This window comes from Homalodisca vitripennis, chromosome 3, assembly GCF_021130785.1.
Source record: "Homalodisca vitripennis isolate AUS2020 chromosome 3, UT_GWSS_2.1, whole genome shotgun sequence".
Classification (NCBI taxonomy): Eukaryota; Metazoa; Arthropoda; class Insecta; order Hemiptera; family Cicadellidae; genus Homalodisca; species Homalodisca vitripennis.
In genome coordinates, this window is record NC_060209.1 from 206,989,845 (window position 1) to 207,011,729 (window position 21,885).

The following is a 21,885-nucleotide window of genomic DNA, read 5'->3' on the forward strand; positions in this document are numbered from 1 at the left end:
CTATTGAGGTGTCCTCGGCTCTAGATTGTGTCAGAGCCTGTCAATGGCGGGTGTGACTACGGCCTCCGGGCCACTTGTCCTCGGCCCAGACAATCGGTTTCATCTTCCCCGGCCTGTTACAGGTAGCCGAGTTACGTTTTGAGTTTTGCGACAGAGACACGGGACTCACTGAAAATGCACGATCCGCGCTCTTGTCGTAAAGAGTATTCATGAGTTGGCTCCGGTATCTGAACTCGGCCATCACAGTTAGGTAACGGCAAACTGCGCTTGTCGTTTGGCAGTCGTAGGGGCTTGCTCAACCGATCCTGTGCTGGATGAATGTTGATACATGACAACCTTCTATATCGTGTAGGCGGGTAGCATACGCCTCGCTTACTAACCGGCGAGACCATTCCATGTCACTACGGCCGTTTGATTCACTTGGCGATCTGCAGTCACACTGATCATCCATCATAGGATATTCTCAGATCACTTACACAGCAGCCTGAATGACACTGACCAGTGCAAAAATTATAGACACGGCAAGACCGATAAGGCATTATAGAAATGCTCTTAGTAACAGGTAAGTGAACAGTAACTTGAAGTTTTTAATATATTTATAACGGCACATGAATTCCAAGATGGAAGCTTATCGACTCGGGTGTAAACACAATAATATGGTGGCGAGACACCCGGGACGTCTCACATCACACTCGAGGTGGCAGCTTATCGACTCGTCTGTACACACGGTACAATGGTGGCGAGACACCCGGGACGTCTCACATCACACTCGAGGTGGCAGCTTATCGACTCGTCTGTACACACGGTACAATGGTGGCGAGACACCCGGGACGTCTCACATCACACTCGAGGTGGCAGCTTATCGACTCGTCTGTACACACGGTACAATGGTGGCGAGACACACGGGACGTCTCACATCACACTCGAGGTGGCAGCTTATCGACTCGTCTGTACACACGGTACAATGGTGGCGAGACACACGGGACGTCTCACATCACACTCGAGGTGGCAGCTTATCGACTCGTCTGTACACACGGTACAATGGTGGCGAGACACCCGGGACGTCTCACATCACACTCGAGGTGGCAGCTTATCGACTCGTCTGTACACACGGTACAATGGTGGCGAGACACACGGGACGTCTCACATCACACTCGAGGTGGCAGCTTATCGACTCGTCTGTACACACGGTACAATGGTGGCGAGACACACGGGACGTCTCACATCACACTCGAGGTGGCAGCTTATCGACTCGTCTGTACACACGGTACAATGGTGGCGAGACACCCGGGACGTCTCACATCACACTCGAGGTGGCAGCTTATCGACTCGTCTGTACACACGGTACAATGGTGGCGAGACACACGGGACGTCTCACATCACACTCGAGGTGGCAGCTTATCGACTCGTTCTGTACACACGGTACAATGGTGGCGAGACACACGGGACGTCTCACATCACACTCGAGGTGGCAGCTTATCGACTCGTCTGTACACACGGTACAATGGTGGCGAGACACACGGGACGTCTCACATCACACTCGAGGTGGCAGCTTATCGACTCGTCTGTACACACGGTACAATGGTGGCGAGACACACGGGACGTCTCACATCACACTCGAGGTGGCAGCTTATCGACTCGTCTGTACACACGGTACAATGGTGGCGAGACACACGGGACGTCTCACATCACACTCGAGGTGGCAGCTTATCGACTCGTTTGTACACACGGTACAATGGTGGCGAGACACACGGGACGTCTCACATCACACTCACTATGTAGATCTATTCTGATATTAGTCGAGGTGGCAGCTTATCAACTCGTCTGTACACACGGTACAATGGTGGCGAGACACACGGGACGTCCCACATCACACTCACTATGTAGATCTATTCTGATATTAGTCGAGGTGGCAGCTTATCAACTCGTCTGTACACACGGTACAATGGTGGCGAGACACACGGGACGTCCCGCATCACACTCACTATGTGGATCTATTATTCTGATATTAGTCGAGGTGGCAGCTTATCAACTCGTCTGTACACCCGGGACGTCGCATCACACTCACTATGTAGATCTGTTCTGATATTAGTCGAGGTGACAGCTTATCAACTTGTCTGTACACCCGGGACGTCCCACATCACACTCACTATGTAGATCGATTCTGATATTAGTCGAGGTGGCAGCTTATCAACTCGTCTGTACACACGGTACAATGGTGGCGAGACACCCGGGACGTCCCGCATCACACTCACTATGTAGATCTATTCTGATATTAGTCGAGGTGGCAGCTTATCAACTTGTCTGTACACCCGGGACGTCCCACATCACACTCACTATGTAGATCTATTCTGATATTAGTCGAGGTGGCAGCTTATCAACTCGTCTGTACACACGGTACAATGGTGGCGAGACGACCCGCAATACACTCACTATGTAGATCTATTCTGATATTAGTCGAGGTGGCAGCTTATCAACTCGTCTGTACACATGGTACAATGGTGGCGAGACACCCGGGACGTCCCGCATCACACTCACTATGTAGATCTATTCTGATATTAGTCGAGGTGGCAGCTTATCAACTCGTCTGTACACCCGGGACGTCCCACATCACACTCACTATGTAGATCTATTCTGATATTAGTCGAGGTGGCAGCTTATCAACTCGTCTGTACACCCGGGACGTCCCACATCACACTCACTATGTAGATCTGTTCTGATATTAGTCGAGGTGGCAGCTTATCAACTCGTCTGTACACCCGGGACGTCCCACATCACACTCACTATGTAGATCTATTCTGATATTAGTCGAGGTGGCAGCTTATCAACTCGTCTGTACACACGGTACAATGGTGGCGAGACACACGGGACGTCCCGCATCACACTAACTATGTGGATCTATTATTCTGATATTAGTCGAGGTGGCAGCTTATCAACTCGTCTGTACACCCGGGACGTCCCACATCACACTCACTATGTAGATCTGTTCTGATATTAGTCGAGGTGGCAGCTTATCAACTTGTCTGTACACCCGGGACGTCCCACATCACACTCACTATGTAGATCTGTTCTGATATTAGTCGAGGTGGCAGCTTATCAACTCGTCTGTACACCCGGGACGTCCCACATCACACTCACTATGTAGATCTATTCTGATATTAGTCGAGGTGGCAGCTTATCAACTTGTCTGTACACCCGGGACGTCCCGCATCACACTCACTATGTAGATCTGTTCTGATATTAGTCGAGGTGACAGCTTATCAACTTGTCTGTACACCCGGGACGTCCCACATCACACTCACTATGTAGATCTGTTCTGATATTAGTCGAGGTGGCAGCTTATCAACTCGTCTGTACACCCGGGACGTCCCACATCACACTCACTATGTAGATCTGTTCTGATATTAGTCGAGGTGGCAGCTTATCAACTTGTCTGTACACCCGGGACGTCCCACATCACACTCACTATGTAGATCTGTTCTGATATTAGTCGAGGTGGCAGCTTATCAACTTGTCTGTACACCCGGGACGTCCCACATCACACTCACTATGTAGATCTGTTCTGATATTAGTCGAGGTGGCAGCTTATCAACTCGTCTGTACACCCGGGACGTCCCACATCACACTCACTATGTAGATCTGTTCTGATATTAGTCGAGGTGGCAGCTTATCAACTTGTCTGTACACCCGGGACGTCCCACATCACACTCACTATGTAGATCTGTTCTGATATTAGTCGAGGTGGCAGCTTATCAACTCGTCTGTACACCCGGGACGTCCCACATCACACTCACTATGTAGATCTGTTCTGATATTAGTCGAGGTGGCAGCTTATCAACTTGTCTGTACACCCGGGACGTCCCACATCACACTCACTATGTAGATCTGTTCTGATATTAGTCGAGGTGACAGCTTATCAACTTGTCTGTACACCCGGGACGTCCCACATCACACTCACTATGTAGATCTGTTCTGATATTAGTCGAGGTGGCAGCTTATCAACTCGTCTGTACACCCGGGACCATCACACTCACTATGTAGATCTGTTCTGATATTAGTCGAGGTGGCAGCTTATCAACTCGTCTGTACACCCGGGACGTCCCACATCACACTCACTATGTAGATCTGTTCTGATATTAGTCGAGGTGGCAGCTTATCAACTTGTCTGTACACCCGGGACGTCCCACATCACACTCACTATGTAGATCTGTTCTGATATTAGTCGAGGTGGACAGCTTATCAACTTGTCTGTACACCCGGGACGTCCCACATCACACTCACTATGTAGATCTGTTCTGATATTAGTCGAGGTGGCAGCTTATCAACTTGTCTGTACACCCGGGACGTCCCACATCACACTCACTATGTAGATCTGTTCTGATATTAGTCGAGGTGACAGCTTATCAACTTGTCTGTACACCCGGGACGTCCCGCATCACACTCACTATGTAGATCTGTTCTGATATTAGTCGAGGTGGCAGCTTATCAACTTGTCTGTACACCCCGGGACGTCCCACATCACACTCACTATGTAGATCTGTTCTGATATTAGTCGAGGTGGCAGCTTATCAACTTGTCTGTACACCCGGGACGTCCCACATCACACTCACTATGTAGATCTGTTCTGATATTAGTCGAGGTGACAGCTTATCAACTTGTCTGTACACCCGGGACGTCCCACATCACACTCACTATGTAGATCTGTTCTGATATTAGTCGAGGTGACAGCTTATCAACTTGTCTGTACACCCGGGACGTCCCACATCACACTCACTATGTAGATCTGTTCTGATATTAGTCGAGGTGACAGCTTATCAACTTGTCTGTACACCCGGGACGTCCCACATCACACTCACTATGTAGATCTGTTCTGATATTAGTCGAGGTGACAGCTTATCAACTTGTCTGTACACCCGGGACGTCCCACATCACACTCACTATGTAGATCTGTTCTGATATTAGTCGAGGTGGCAGCTTATCAACTTGTCTGTACACCCGGGACGTCCCACATCACACTCACTATGTAGATCTATTATTCTGATACCAGCTCTTGGCTATAGGCGCCCTTGAACAGCAGGCAATCCCAAGGTAATGACACCTTACTGCATGGGAAATCAATTATTGTCATGGCTGGAAATACCAGGTGTAAACATGAGCTAATGACTTCGTCCTGGTTACTCATTCCTCATTCCTGGCGTCCTTTAAACGTGAGCATTTACGTTCATACTTATAATATAATTATTTAAAACGAGAAAATTTCTTGGTTTTTCCTGTTTGTTCCCTTCCAGGAAGACTGTATATTATTTATTCACTGATTGTACACAATAGATGTTGCAATATAAAAATATACTGGATACGTTTACCTTCGATCGGGAATAACTGAAATTTGATTCGTGTGAGAACACGATACAAGAAGTTCCACAATTTTTACATCAAGACGGTAAGGTCCTAGGATCAATAGTGTCCTAGTGTTTTCACTATCCTTCATTCTCCAAAGTCTCTTATTGCAGATTGTTACGTCGGTTGAGTGAACCACAAAACGAAACTCGAGTGAAACTATTGGTGGGAACGAGAGACAAGTAAAACAAAGTGTGAAGAGTCTTGGATTTATCAGTTTAATCATCAAACAAAGCGTCAATTAACATTTAGTTTTCCTGGTGATCCTCTATCGACGAATTCAAGCGCTGTGTTAGAAGTGTTAGAAAATAAAATAGGTTTTCGCATTCTTGATGTGCTCTTGATTGCTCTTAGCAAATGTTACACCAATACTGGCTTATGTGAGTTTAATCCATGCGATGTACAGTACGCGCAGATATATGTGCACTCTCTCCAACATCTCATATAACGAGTGATTAGAGCTACAGCATACGGTTTCCCCTTTCTACGAAATCCTAGGAATGAGCAGAAGGCGATAATTTAAAATATGTAACAGCAAAGAAGCACTTCTGATAGTTTTAAGGAACTAAAAACCCGTAATCTATCTATGATTAATAAATAGAACATATCACCGAACACTTTTATATCGCGAGCACATGTATGTTCAAACGTGCACACGTATAAGCGTAAAACCCATGAACGTTAAAACCAGACATGACTGTGGTTGGACATGACGATTAACTTCGCCTTGTCAGAAAATAGATGAGTTCGAGACCTTGGGTGCAGCAATGTGTACAAGCGTGTGGCCAGAGGATCCAAGGGCTACACCACATAATGTGATCGTCACTGTTAACATCTGCCTCGAATAGAAAGTGTAACACGGAGCATCACTCGACTCATTGAATATTGGCCCAAACTGCAGTCGCGGGGAAAGCGCTTCCGTCCTCCCGGAAACGGGGTTTTGTCAAGTTATGACGCCTAATAACGGGATGCCGCGCCGCTCCGTGCTAACAGCACTGTTTGAGAGAACATTAACGACTCGTGAAAGTGCAAGGACCGTCGCTCGTCCGCTCGTTACAAGCGTTTCAGAGAACATCCACATCCACATCCACTAATTATTTAATTATTTGATATGGATTCACGAACTTTCTCGGCACGTGTGGTGGGGCGCCAGCACAATGCTGTGACCACGAGCTCAGTGAACTTGAGAGGATGAAAGTCGAGTTGTGGGAAATGGGCTGCCAGTTTACCCAACTCGTGTCGTGTGTGTGACTGACCTTAACCCGACAATAGCCTGCTTCACATCAAACACACGCCACCGACACTGCTGACTGCTGACCTTGTTTACACCACATCTCAACACGTACATACAGCTCACTCTGTGCTGTGAATCCTGTGGTGACGTCGCCAGGCACACAACGAGTACAGTTACTGTCCTCTACGTTGTACTTGACTGGTTAACTCTATCAACTGGCAATATTAGACTACTTTCGCAGTATGCAAACCACTCCACACAACACGTCGTTTGTCTATAAACCGTATCCGATTTACTGCTGTCAAACAACTACGCCCATGGTACGATACAACCAGCACGGTGGTAAGTATGCAAACCACTCCACACAACACGTCGTTTGTCTATAAACCGTATCCGATTTACTGCTGTCAAACAACTACGCCCATGGTACGATACAACCAGCACGGTGGTAAAAGTATGCAAACCACTCCACACAACACGTCGTTTGTCTATAAACCGTATCCGATTTACTGCTGTCAAACAACTACGCCCATGGTACGATACAACCAGCACGGTGGTAAGTATGCAAACCACTCCACACAACACGTCGTTTGTCTATAAACCGTATCCGATTTACTGCTGTCAAACAACTACGCCCATGGTACGATACAACCAGCACGGTGGTAACTCTATATCTTGTGTTTCTGGCAAATGGGAACCCGCTCGGCACTTTTTGTAGCAGATTGTTGGGAGGCATTAATATTTTATGTTTGATACGATCCTCACGCAGGCCAGGGGCCCATGAGGACGGAGGGATTAGAGCTTTAAGTGGGATCGGCCACAAACGCCTAACGAGAATGAATTCGGCGAACTTCTTATTCGATGTATTAACGAAGCAGACCTCACACATGCACTTTTGACAGCGACATTCGTACTCCCCAAGATCAAAAGCGCTTACGTTCTATGTTCTGGCGCACCTCATTTCTCACAAGCAATAACAGTTGTACACCGTGATCACGAAAAAGGCTATATTCTCAAGCAATCCTTCTCGACCCATTCACAGAATGTCCAAAGTTGCTTGTGTAGACAATACCTGTGCATTGCTCTACCCAGAGAGAAGTTCTTTTAATTTTTCTTTTTAGTTTTGATATAAATGTTTACTAAATAATAACGTAAATCAATACAAAATTGACGATTAAATCGGTTTGAAACAAATTTTTATAAAAGTTACAAAATTGTTAATTTATGTACCGTAAATTTCATATTCACATGGCGTTTTAAATATCGTCCTTTGTTGCACTATTCGTATATGAAATCACGGGTTTAAACATACATTTTTGTGTAAAACATTTGAATATCCTTGGAAAATTAATCAATCATAAAAACTAAGCAACACAACTATGTTGGACCGCAATGACAGGATACGAGACAGATCTGGCGGAGAAAATGCTTGCAGCACAGGATAACGAGATATCCTGCATGCAAGAGGTGGAAGGTGACACGCAGTTCTGCAGATGTCAGGAGAAAGACGGCGGCGCGAGGAGGTTAGTTTAAGTGGACAACTAGATGGCAGTGAAAGTGGTTTATATGCATATCGCTGACCTTGCTGCAATGCTCCGGTGGTGCGGTACATCGTGCTGACTTGTTGTCTCACTCTCCTCTGCATTGATCAACTAATCGACTTCACTTTCAGCACAACTCATCCAATCGTGATCGCTACCGCAGCCACTCATATGGCTGACTTGTTGCAATGCTCCGGTGGTGCGGTACATCGTGCTGACTTGCTGTCTCACTCTCCTCTGCATTGATCAACTAATCGACTTCACTTTCAGCACAACTCATCCAATCGTGATCGCTACCGCAGCCACTCATATGGCTGACCTTGCTGCAATGCTCCGGTGGTGCGGTACATCGTGCTGACTTGCTGTCTCACTCTCCTCTGCATTGATCAACTAATCGACTTCACTTTCAGCACAACTCATCCAATCGTGATCTCTACAGCAGCCACTCATATGGCTGACCTTGCTGCAATGCTCCGGTGGTGCGGTACATCGTGCTGACTTGTTGTCTCACTCTCCTCTGCATTGATCAACTAATCGACTTCACTTTCAGCACAACTCATCCGATCGTGATCGCTACCGCAGCCACTCATATGGCTGACCTTGCTGCAATGCTCCGGTGGTGCGGTACATCGTGCTGACTTGCTGTCTCACTCTCCTCTGCATTGATCAACTAATCGACTTCACTTTCAGGCACAACTCATCCAATCGTGATCTCTACAGCAGCCACTCATATGGCTGACCTTGCTGCAATGCTCCGGTGGTGCGGTACATCGTGCTGACTTGCTGTCTCACTCTCCTCTGCATTGATCAACTAATCGACTTCACTTTCAGCACAACTCATCCGATCGTGATCGCTACCGCAGCCACTCATATGGCTGACCTTGCTGCAATGCTCCGGTGGTGCGGTACACCGTGCTCATTTGCTGTGTCTCACTCTCCTCTGCATTGATCAACTAATCGACTTCACTTTCAGCACAACTCATCCAATCGTGATCTCTACAGCAGCCACTCATATGGCTGACCTTGCTACAATGCTCCGGTGGTGCGGTACATCGTGCTCACTTGCTGTCTCACTCTCCTCTGCATTGATCAACTAATCGACTTCACTTTCAGTACAACTCATCCAATCGTGATCTCTACAGCAGCCACTCATATGGCTGACCTTGCTGCAATGCTTCGGTGGTGCGGTACATCGTGCTGACTTGTTGTCTCACTCTCCTCTGCATTGATCAACTAATCGACTTCACTTTCAGCACAACTCATCCGATCGTGATCGCAAGCGCAGCCACTCATATGGCTGACCTTGCTGCAATGCTCCGGTGGTGCGGTACATCGTGCTGACTTGCTGTCTCACTCTCCTCTGCATTGATCAACTAATCGACTTCACTTTCAGCACAACTCATCCAATCGTGATCTCTACAGCAGCCACTCATATGGCTGACCTTGCTGCAATGCTCCGGTGGTGCGGTACATCGTGCTGACTTGCTGTCTCACTCTCCTCTGCATTGATCAACTAATCGACTTCACTTTCAGCACAACTCATCCAATCGTGATCTCTACAGCAGCCACTCATATGGCTGACCTTGCTGCAATGCTCCGGTGGTGCGGTACATCGTGCTGACTTGCTGTCTCACTCTCCTCTGCATTGATCAACTAATCGACTTCACTTTCAGCACAACAAATCTGATTGTGATCGTTATTGCAGCCATTCAAGCCGCTGTCACTGAAGATACCATTTTAGACCAAAGAACCCTGGAGCTCAATATCAGCTCCAACCTAGCCATAGGTTGATAAAATTGTTGTAATCGCTCTTTAGTTTCATATTTTAAACAGGAATCGGAATGCAATGGTTGTAACAATAGGCAAGAAATATCTCAGTATCCACGGCGCATATCGTGAGCCACTCGGCTGTAGAATGTCCTGACCTTGAGATTCATCTTATTATCTTTCCGCATCTTCAGGTGTAGCCGCTGCGCTTCACAGACTTTCCCAAGTCCGTGGAGATGGCATCTCATTGTTCCCGCCAGGAGTTCCAGTATCGCCGTGGTTTATCGCTGATTTCGTAACCTGATTAAAACAATTACAGTCGACTCACAATACCGCAAGGCCGAGATGAATCTCCTGACGACGCTGATTCACTAATAAATCGTTCGTATAGTTATTGTAGAACCCCTAGGCCATACATCAGTCTACAAAATGAGAGTGTTCACAGTTTTTATAGCATAAAAGAAAGCCAAAAATGAGGACCTAACATTGAAATATCGCACATTTATTCCTTGCTGTCAAAATAGTTATTAATTTTGTCATCAGTAATTAGACATTGACAATACAAAAGACAAACAACTAGAGTCGTACTTTTCAAGTGAAAAAAAGTTGGAATGCCAGTATTGGAATCAGATCACTTATTAATTATTTTCTTCTTGGGGAACGTGAAATAAATTTTGTCTGGATAAAACGTCGATACGATGTATCAATAAATCAAGGCTCACACCTAAAATAACTGTTCCTTGGCGGGGGCCTAATGGACTCTGACCTAATAATAAGGTATAATTTGATCTGAAATACAGAGCCTAGCCTGTATTGAATTATGATGGTCCGGGCGTATATGGTAATGTGTATGTTGTCTGAGCCAGCAGTTGCTGCGGCCTCTAACATTTACAGATAAAGAGTGGTCTGGTGCTCTGTTGTTAGCCAATTAGAGGTTACACCAGGAAACAACCATCAGCGCAGCTCGTGTGGGGTCCAGGCCTAGCCCACAGTATTCGCGACACAACAAATGTCAGGGTTTCACTCACATTCCTGCGGATATGTGATCTAATTACCGAGTCTCATTAGCATATCCTGATCTGCTGATAATGGCGTCCATTCTCACCGTCAATGGCGGGTAATGAGGCTGAGCTTTCACTCTAGGCTCTAGCATTGCGCTCAGTGTCATACACCACCTGACACACGCCACGACACATTTGTAAATACGACGTTATATCCAACGTTCTGAGCTTTCACTCTGGGCTCTAGCATTGCGCTCAGTGTCATACATCACCTGACACACACGCCACGACACATTTGTAAATACGACGTTATATCCAACGTTCTGAGCTTTCACTCTAGGCTCTAGCATTGCGCTCAGTGTCATACATCACCTGACACACACGCCACGACACATTTGTAAATACGACGTTATATCCAACGTTCTGAGCTTTCACTCTGGGCTCTAGCATTGCGCTCAGTGTCATACATCACCTGACACACACGACACGACACAAATCAAATCAAATCAAATCAAATCTTTTATTGCTCGTCACAATTACACATTGTATGGCAAACGTCAGAATTAATTATAAATTTAAAACTCGCATACCACATTACCAACCACGTCCAAACTTACATAATGTTCATGCATTCCAGTCTCATTCATCCATCGCCAATCTCAACCCACTTTCAGCGCTGGAGTCAGTCATCGAATTGGGCGGTCTCCCAGTTAAACGCCAGAAACTCGTCAACGCTGTAGAATGCATTTGACACCAGGAAGCGCTTAAGACGAGCTTTTGACGCCTTGGGCGTTTGGGCGTTTGTAATAAAATTTGGCAAACTGTTGATGAAATGAACACCTGCCTGCGAAGGTAAGTGCTCATAAACCACCGTTCTATGTCTTCCAGTACGGTAGTTATCTCTGCCTCTAGTCTCATACCCGTGTATGTCACGTCCCCTGGTTAGGGCACATTTAGACAAACAGAACCAAGATGTTTCTAAAATGTAGAGACTGGGCAAAGTCAACAGTTGCAAAGTTTTGAATGCTGTCCTGCACGACTCTCTGAAATTCAACTTTGCGATGATACGAATAGCTTTTTTTTTGCAATTTGAACACCCTCAGGAAATTATTGCCTGTACAGGCCCCCCACAACACCACTCCATAGGAAAGGTGAGAGTGAATTAGCCCATAATATGCCGCAATCAATACCTGACTGGGGCAGTACCGGGCCAAGGACCTCAAAACATATATTCCTGAGGACAGTTTGGCGCACACATGGTCAATGTGATTATTCCATGTCAACCCTCGGTCGAGGAGTATTCCAAGGAATTTTGAGGAGTAGACTTCTTCCAATAAGGAATCTGCCAACATGACGGCTGACCCACATTGGGAGTCCGTTGGACGCAGTGTGAAATTCAACACGTTGGATTTCGAAGAATTCGTTTGAAGGTTGAGGTTATTGAAATATTGCACACAATTGTTGATATCTACAAAGGATTGTAGCTCCAAACCTTCTTGTGTGTTATCTCTGAAACAGAGAGTCGTGTCATCAGCATACTGCACAATTTTACCATGCAGCAGCGATGAATGTACGTCGTTGACGTATATCAGGAAAAGGATTGGACTGAGTATAGAGCCCTGAGGGACTCCATAACTCAGTTGAATTGGTTTAGAAAATTGGTTTGAGATCTGAACCACTTGACTTCTCTGTAACACATTTGTAAATACAACGTTATATCCAACGTTCTGAGCTTTCACTCTAGGCTCTAGCATTGCGCTCAGTGTCGTACATCACCTGACACACACGACACGACACATTTGTAAATACGACGTTATATCCAACGTTCTGAGCTTTCATTCTGGGCTCTAGCTTTGCGCTCAGTGTCATACATCACCTGACACACACGACACGACACATTTGTAAATACAACGTTATATCCAACGTTCTGAGCTTTCACTCTAGGCTCTAGCATTGCGCTCAGTGTCATACATCACCTGACACACACGACACGACACATTTGTAAATACAAAGTTATATCCAACGTTCTGAGCTTTCACTCTAGGCTCTAGCATTGCGCTCAGTGTCATACATCACCTGACACACACGCCACGACACATTTGTAAATACGACGTTATATCCAACGTTCTGAGCTTTCACTCTGGGCTCTAGCATTGCGCTCAGTGTCATACATCACCTGACACACACGACACGACACATTTGTAAATACGACGTTATATCCAACGTTCTGAGCTTTCACTCTAGGCTCTAGCATTGCGCTCAGTGTCGTACATCACCTGACACACACGACACGACACATTTGTAAATACGACGTTATATCCAACGTTCTGAGCTTTCACTCTGGGCTCTAGCATTGCGCTCAGTGTCATACATCACCTGACACACACGACACGACACATATGTTAATACAACGTTATATCCAACGTTCTGAGCTTTCACTCTAGGCTCTAGCATTGCGCTCAGTGTCATACACCACCTGACACACACGCCACGACACATTTGTAAATACGACGTTATATCCAACGTTCTGAGCTTTCACTCTAGGCTCTAGCATTGCGCTCAGTGTCATACACCACCTGACACACACGCCACGACACATTTGTAAATACGACGTTATATCCAACGTTCTGAGCTTTCACTCTGGGCTCTAGCATTGCGCTCAGTGTCGTACATCACCTGACACACACGACACGACACATTTGTAAATACGACGTTATATCCAACGTTCTGAGCTTTCACTCTAGGCTCTAGCATTGCGCTCAGTGTCATACACCACCTGACACACACGCCACGACACATTTGTAAATACGACGTTATATCCAACGTTCTGACCTTTCACTCTGGGCTCTAGCATTGCGCTCAGTGTCGTACATCACCCGACACACACGACACGACACATTTGTAAATACGACGTTATATCCAACGTTCTGAGCTTTCACTCTGGGCTCTAGCATTGCGCTCATTTTCATACACCACCTGACACACACGCCACGACACATTTGTAAATACGACGTTATATCCAACGTTCTGAGCTTTCACTCTAGGCTCTAGCATTGCGCTCAGTGTCATACACCACCTGACACACACGCCACGACACATTTGTAAATACGACGTTATATCCAACGTTCTGAGCTTTCACTCTGGGCTCTAGCATTGCGCTCAGTGTCATACATCACCTGACACACACGACACGACACATATGTAAATACAACGTTATATCCAACGTTCTGAGCTTTCACTCTAGGCTCTAGCATTGCGCTCAGTGTCATACACCACCTGACACACACGCCACGACACATTTGTAAATACGACGTTATATCCAACGTTCTGAGCTTTCACTCTGGGCTCTAGCATTGCGCTCAGTGTCATACATCACCTGACACACACGACACGACACATTTGTAAATACAACGTTATATCCAACGTTCTGAGCTTTCACTCTAGGCTCTAGCATTGCGCTCAGTGTCGTACATCACCTGACACACACGACACGACACATTTGTAAATACGACGTTATATCCAACGTTCTGAGCTTTCATTCTGGGCTCTAGCTTTGCGCTCAGTGTCATACATCACCTGACACACACGACACGACACATTTGTAAATACAACGTTATATCCAACGTTCTGAGCTTTCACTCTAGGCTCTAGCATTGCGCTCAGTGTCATACATCACCTGACACACACGACACGACACATTTGTAAATACAAAGTTATATCCAACGTTCTGAGCTTTCACTCTAGGCTCTAGCATTGCGCTCAGTGTCATACATCACCTGACACACACGCCACGACACATTTGTAAATACGACGTTATATCCAACGTTCTGAGCTTTCACTCTGGGCTCTAGCATTGCGCTCAGTGTCATACATCACCTGACACACACGACACGACACATTTGTAAATACGACGTTATATCCAACGTTCTGAGCTTTCACTCTAGGCTCTAGCATTGCGCTCAGTGTCGTACATCACCTGACACACACGACACGACACATTTGTAAATACGACGTTATATCCAACGTTCTGAGCTTTCACTCTGGGCTCTAGCATTGCGCTCAGTGTCATACATCACCTGACACACACGACACGACACATATGTAAATACAACGTTATATCCAACGTTCTGAGCTTTCACTCTGGGCTCTAGCATTGCGCTCAGTGTCATACATCACCTGACACACACGACACGACACATTTGTAAATACGACGTTATATCCAACGTTCTGAGCTTTCACTCTAGGCTCTAGCATTGCGCTCAGTGTCATACATCACCTGACACACACGACACGACACATTTGTAAATACAACGTTATATCCAACGTTCTGAGCTTTCACTCTAGGCTCTAGCATTGCGCTCAGTGTCATACATCACCTGACACACACGACACGACACATTTGTAAATACAAAGTTATATCCAACGTTCTGAGCTTTCACTCTAGGCTCTAGCATTGCGCTCAGTGTCATACATCACCTGACACACACGCCACGACACATTTGTAAATACGACGTTATATCCAACGTTCTGAGCTTTCACTCTGGGCTCTAGCATTGCGCTCAGTGTCATACATCACCTGACACACACGACACGACACATTTGTAAATACGACGTTATATCCAACGTTCTGAGCTTTCACTCTAGGCTCTAGCATTGCGCTCAGTGTCGTACATCACCTGACACACACGACACGACACATTTGTAAATACGACGTTATATCCAACGTTCTGAGCTTTCACTCTGGGCTCTAGCATTGCGCTCAGTGTCATACATCACCTGACACACACGACACGACACATATGTAAATACAACGTTATATCCAACGTTCTGAGCTTTCACTCTAGGCTCTAGCATTGCGCTCAGTGTCGTACATCACCTGACACACACGACACGACACATTTGTAAATACGACGTTATATCCAACGTTCTGAGCTTTCACTCTGGGCTCTAGCATTGCGCTCAGTGTCATACATCACCTGACACACACGACACGACACATTTGTAAATACGACGTTATATCCAACGTTCTGAGCTTTCACTCTAGGCTCTAGCATTGCGCTCAGTGTCATACATCACCTGACACACACGACACGACACATTTGTAAATACAAAGTTATATCCAACGTTCTGAGCTTTCACTCTAGGCTCTAGCATTGCGCTCAGTGTCGTACATCACCTGACACACACGACACGACACATTTGTAAATACGACGTTATATCCAACGTTCTGAGCTTTCACTCTGGGCTCTAGCATTGCGCTCAGTGTCATACATCACCTGACACACACGACACGACACATATGTAAATACAACGTTATATCCAACGTTCTGAGCTTTCACTCTAGGCTCTAGCATTGCGCTCAGTGTCATACATCACCTGACACACACGACACGACACATTTGTAAATACAACGTTATATCCAACGTTCTGAGCTTTCACTCTAGGCTCTAGCATTGCGCTCAGTGTCATACATCACCTGACACACACGACACGACACATTTGTAAATACAAAGTTATATCCAACGTTCTGAGCTTTCACTCTAGGCTCTAGCATTGCGCTCAGTGTCATACATCACCTGACACACACGCCACGACACATTTGTAAATACGACGTTATATCCAACGTTCTGAGCTTTCACTCTGGGCTCTAGCATTGCGCTCAGTGTCATACATCACCTGACACACACGACACGACACATTTGTAAATACGACGTTATATCCAACGTTCTGAGCTTTCACTCTAGGCTCTAGCATTGCGCTCAGTGTCGTACATCACCTGACACACACGACACGACACATTTGTAAATACGACGTTATATCCAACGTTCTGAGCTTTCACTCTGGGCTCTAGCATTGCGCTCAGTGTCATACATCACCTGACACACACGACACGACACATTTGTAAATACGACGTTATATCCAACGTTCTGAGCTTTCACTCTGGGCTCTAGCATTGCGCTCAGTGTCATACATCACCTGACACACACGACACGACACATTTGTAAATACAAAGTTATATCCAACGTTCTGAGCTTTCACTCTAGGCTCTAGCATTGCGCTCAGTGTCATACACCACCTGACACACACGCCACGACACATTTGTAAATACGACGTTATAATCCAACGTTCTGAGCTTTCACTCTGGGCTCTAGCATTGCGCTCAGTGTCATACATCACCTGACACACACGACACGACACAAATCAAATCAAATCAAATCAAATCTTTTATTGCTCGTCACAATTACACATTGTATGGCAAACGTCAGAATTAATTATAAATTTAAAACTCGCATACCACATTACCACCACGTCCAAACTTACATAATGTTCATGCATTCCAGTCTCATTCATCCATCGCCAATCTCAACCCACTTTCAGCGCTGGAGTCAGTCATCGAATTGGGCGGTCTCCCAGTTAAACGCCAGAAACTCGTCAACGCTGTAGAATGCATTTGACACCAGGAAGCGCTTAAGACGAGCTTTTGACGCCTTGGGCGTTTGGGCGTTTGTAATAAAATTTGGCAAACTGTTGATGAAATGAACACCTGCCTGCGAAGGTAAGTGCTCATAAACCACCGTTCTATGTCTTCCAGTACGGTAGTTATCTCTGCCTCTAGTCTCATACCCGTGTATGTCACGTCCCCTGGTTAGGGCACATTTAGACAAACAGAACCAAGATGTTTCTAAAATGTAGAGACTGGGCAAAGTCAACAGTTGCAAAGTTTTGAATGCTGTCCTGCACGGCTCTCTGAAATTCAACTTTGCGATGATACGAATAGCTTTTTTTTGCAATTTGAACACCCTCAGGAAATTATTGCCTGTACAGGCCCCCCACAACACCACTCCATAGGAAAGGTGAGAGTGAATTAGCCCATAATATGCCGCAATCAATACCTGACTGGGGCAGTACCGGGCCAAGGACCTCAAAACATATATTCCTGAGGACAGTTTGGCGCACACATGGTCAATGTGATTATTCCATGTCAACCCTCGGTCGAGGAGTATTCCAAGGAATTTTGAGGAGTAGACTTCTTCCAATAAGGAATCTGCCAACATGACGGCTGACCCACATTGGGAGTCCGTTGGACGCAGTGTGAAATTCAACACGTTGGATTTCGAAGAATTCGTTTGAAGGTTGAGGTTATTGAAATATTGCACACAATTGTTGATATCTACAAAGGATTGTAGCTATAAACCTTCTTGTGTGTTATCTCTGAAACAGAGAGTCGTGTCATCAGCATACTGCACAATTTTACCATGCAGCAGCGATGAATGTACGTCGTTGACGTATATCAGGAAAAGGATTGGACTGAGTATAGAGCCCTGAGGGACTCCATAACTCAGTTGAATTGGTTTAGAAAATTGGTTTGAGATCTGAACCACTTGACTTCTCTGTAACACACATTTGTAAATACAACGTTATATCCAACGTTCTGAGCTTTCACTCTAGGCTCTAGCATTGCGCTCAGTGTCGTACATCACCTGACACACACGACACGACACATTTGTAAATACGACGTTATATCCAACGTTCTGAGCTTTCATTCTGGGCTCTAGCTTTGCGCTCAGTGTCATACATCACCTGACACACACGACACGACACATTTGTAAATACAACGTTATATCCAACGTTCTGAGCTTTCACTCTAGGCTCTAGCATTGCGCTCAGTGTCATACATCACCTGACACACACGACACGACACATTTGTAAATACAAAGTTATATCCAACGTTCTGAGCTTTCACTCTAGGCTCTAGCATTGCGCTCAGTGTCATACATCACCTGACACACACGCCACGACACATTTGTAAATACGACGTTATATCCAACGTTCTGAGCTTTCACTCTGGGCTCTAGCATTGCGCTCAGTGTCATACATCACCTGACACACACGACACGACACATTTGTAAATACGACGTTATATCCAACGTTCTGAGCTTTCACTCTAGGCTCTAGCATTGCGCTCAGTGTCGTACATCACCTGACACACACGACACGACACATTTGTAAATACGACGTTATATCCAACGTTCTGAGCTTTCACTCTGGGCTCTAGCATTGCGCTCAGTGTCATACATCACCTGACACACACGACACGACACATATGTTAATACAACGTTATATCCAACGTTCTGAGCTTTCACTCTAGGCTCTAGCATTGCGCTCAGTGTCATACACCACCTGACACACACGCCACGACACATTTGTAAATACGACGTTATATCCAACGTTCTGAGCTTTCACTCTAGGCTCTAGCATTGCGCTCAGTGTCATACACCACCTGACACACACGCCACGACACATTTGTAAATACGACGTTATATCCAACGTTCTGAGCTTTCACTCTGGGCTCTAGCATTGCGCTCAGTGTCGTACATCACCTGACACACACGACACGACACATTTGTAAATACGACGTTATATCCAACGTTCTGAGCTTTCACTCTAGGCTCTAGCATTGCGCTCAGTGTCATACACCACCTGACACACACGCCACGACACATTTGTAAATACGACGTTATATCCAACGTTCTGACCTTTCACTCTGGGCTCTAGCATTGCGCTCAGTGTCGTACATCACCCGACACACACGACACGACACATTTGTAAATACGACGTTATATCCAACGTTCTGAGCTTTCACTCTGGGCTCTAGCATTGCGCTCATTTTCATACACCACCTGACACACACGCCACGACACATTTGTAAATACGACGTTATATCCAACGTTCTGAGCTTTCACTCTAGGCTCTAGCATTGCGCTCAGTGTCATACACCACCTGACACACACGCCACGACACATTTGTAAATACGACGTTATATCCAACGTTCTGAGCTTTCACTCTGGGCTCTAGCATTGCGCTCAGTGTCATACATCACCTGACACACACGACACGACACATATGTAAATACAACGTTATATCCAACGTTCTGAGCTTTCACTCTAGGCTCTAGCATTGCGCTCAGTGTCATACACCACCTGACACACACGCCACGACACATTTGTAAATACGACGTTATATCCAACGTTCTGAGCTTTCACTCTGGGCTCTAGCATTGCGCTCAGTGTCATACATCACCTGACACACACGACACGACACATTTGTAAATACAACGTTATATCCAACGTTCTGAGCTTTCACTCTAGGCTCTAGCATTGCGCTCAGTGTCGTACATCACCTGACACACACGACACGACACATTTGTAAATACGACGTTATATCCAACGTTCTGAGCTTTCATTCTGGGCTCTAGCTTTGCGCTCAGTGTCATACATCACCTGACACACACGACACGACACATTTGTAAATACAACGTTATATCCAACGTTCTGAGCTTTCACTCTAGGCTCTAGCATTGCGCTCAGTGTCATACATCACCTGACACACACGACACGACACATTTGTAAATACAAAGTTATATCCAACGTTCTGAGCTTTCACTCTAGGCTCTAGCATTGCGCTCAGTGTCATACATCACCTGACACACACGCCACGACACATTTGTAAATACGACGTTATATCCAACGTTCTGAGCTTTCACTCTGGGCTCTAGCATTGCGCTCAGTGTCATACATCACCTGACACACACGACACGACACATTTGTAAATACGACGTTATATCCAACGTTCTGAGCTTTCACTCTAGGCTCTAGCATTGCGCTCAGTGTCGTACATCACCTGACACACACGACACGACACATTTGTAAATACGACGTTATATCCAACGTTCTGAGCTTTCACTCTGGGCTCTAGCATTGCGCTCAGTGTCATACATCACCTGACACACACGACACGACACATATGTAAATACAACGTTATATCCAACGTTCTGAGCTTTCACTCTAGGCTCTAGCATTGCGCTCAGTGTCGTACATCACCTGACACACAAGACACGACACATTTGTAAATACGACGTTATATCCAACGTTCTGAGCTTTCACTCTGGGCTCTAGCATTGCGCTCAGTGTCATACATCACCTGACACACACGACACGACACATTTGTAAATACGACGTTATATCCAACGTTCTGAGCTTTCACTCTAGGCTCTAGCATTGCGCTCAGTGTCGTACATCACCCGACACACACGACACGACACATTTGTAAATACGACGTTATATCCAACGTTCTGAGCTTTCACTCTGGGCTCTAGCATTGCGCTCAGTGTCATACATCACCTGACACACACGACACGACACATTTGTAAATACGACGTTATATCCAACGTTCTGAGCTTTCACTCTAGGCTCTAGCATTGCGCTCAGTGTCATACATCACCTGACACACACGACACGACACATTTGTAAATACAACGTTATATCCAACGTTCTGAGCTTTCACTCTAGGCTCTAGCATTGCGCTCAGTGTCATACATCACCTGACACACACGACACGACACATTTGTAAATACAAAGTTATATCCAACGTTCTGAGCTTTCACTCTAGGCTCTAGCATTGCGCTCAGTGTCATACATCACCTGACACACACGCCACGACACATTTGTAAATACGACGTTATATCCAACGTTCTGAGCTTTCACTCTGGGCTCTAGCATTGCGCTCAGTGTCATACATCACCTGACACACACGACACGACACATTTGTAAATACGACGTTATATCCAACGTTCTGAGCTTTCACTCTAGGCTCTAGCATTACGCTCAGTGTCGTACATCACCTGACACACACGACACGACACATTTGTAAATACGACGTTATATCCAACGTTCTGAGCTTTCACTCTGGGCTCTAGCATTGCGCTCAGTGTCATACATCACCTGACACACACGACACGACACATATGTAAATACAACGTTATATCCAACGTTCTGAGCTTTCACTCTAGGCTCTAGCATTGCGCTCAGTGTCGTACATCACCTGACACACACGACACGACACATTTGTAAATACGACGTTATATCCAACGTTCTGAGCTTTCACT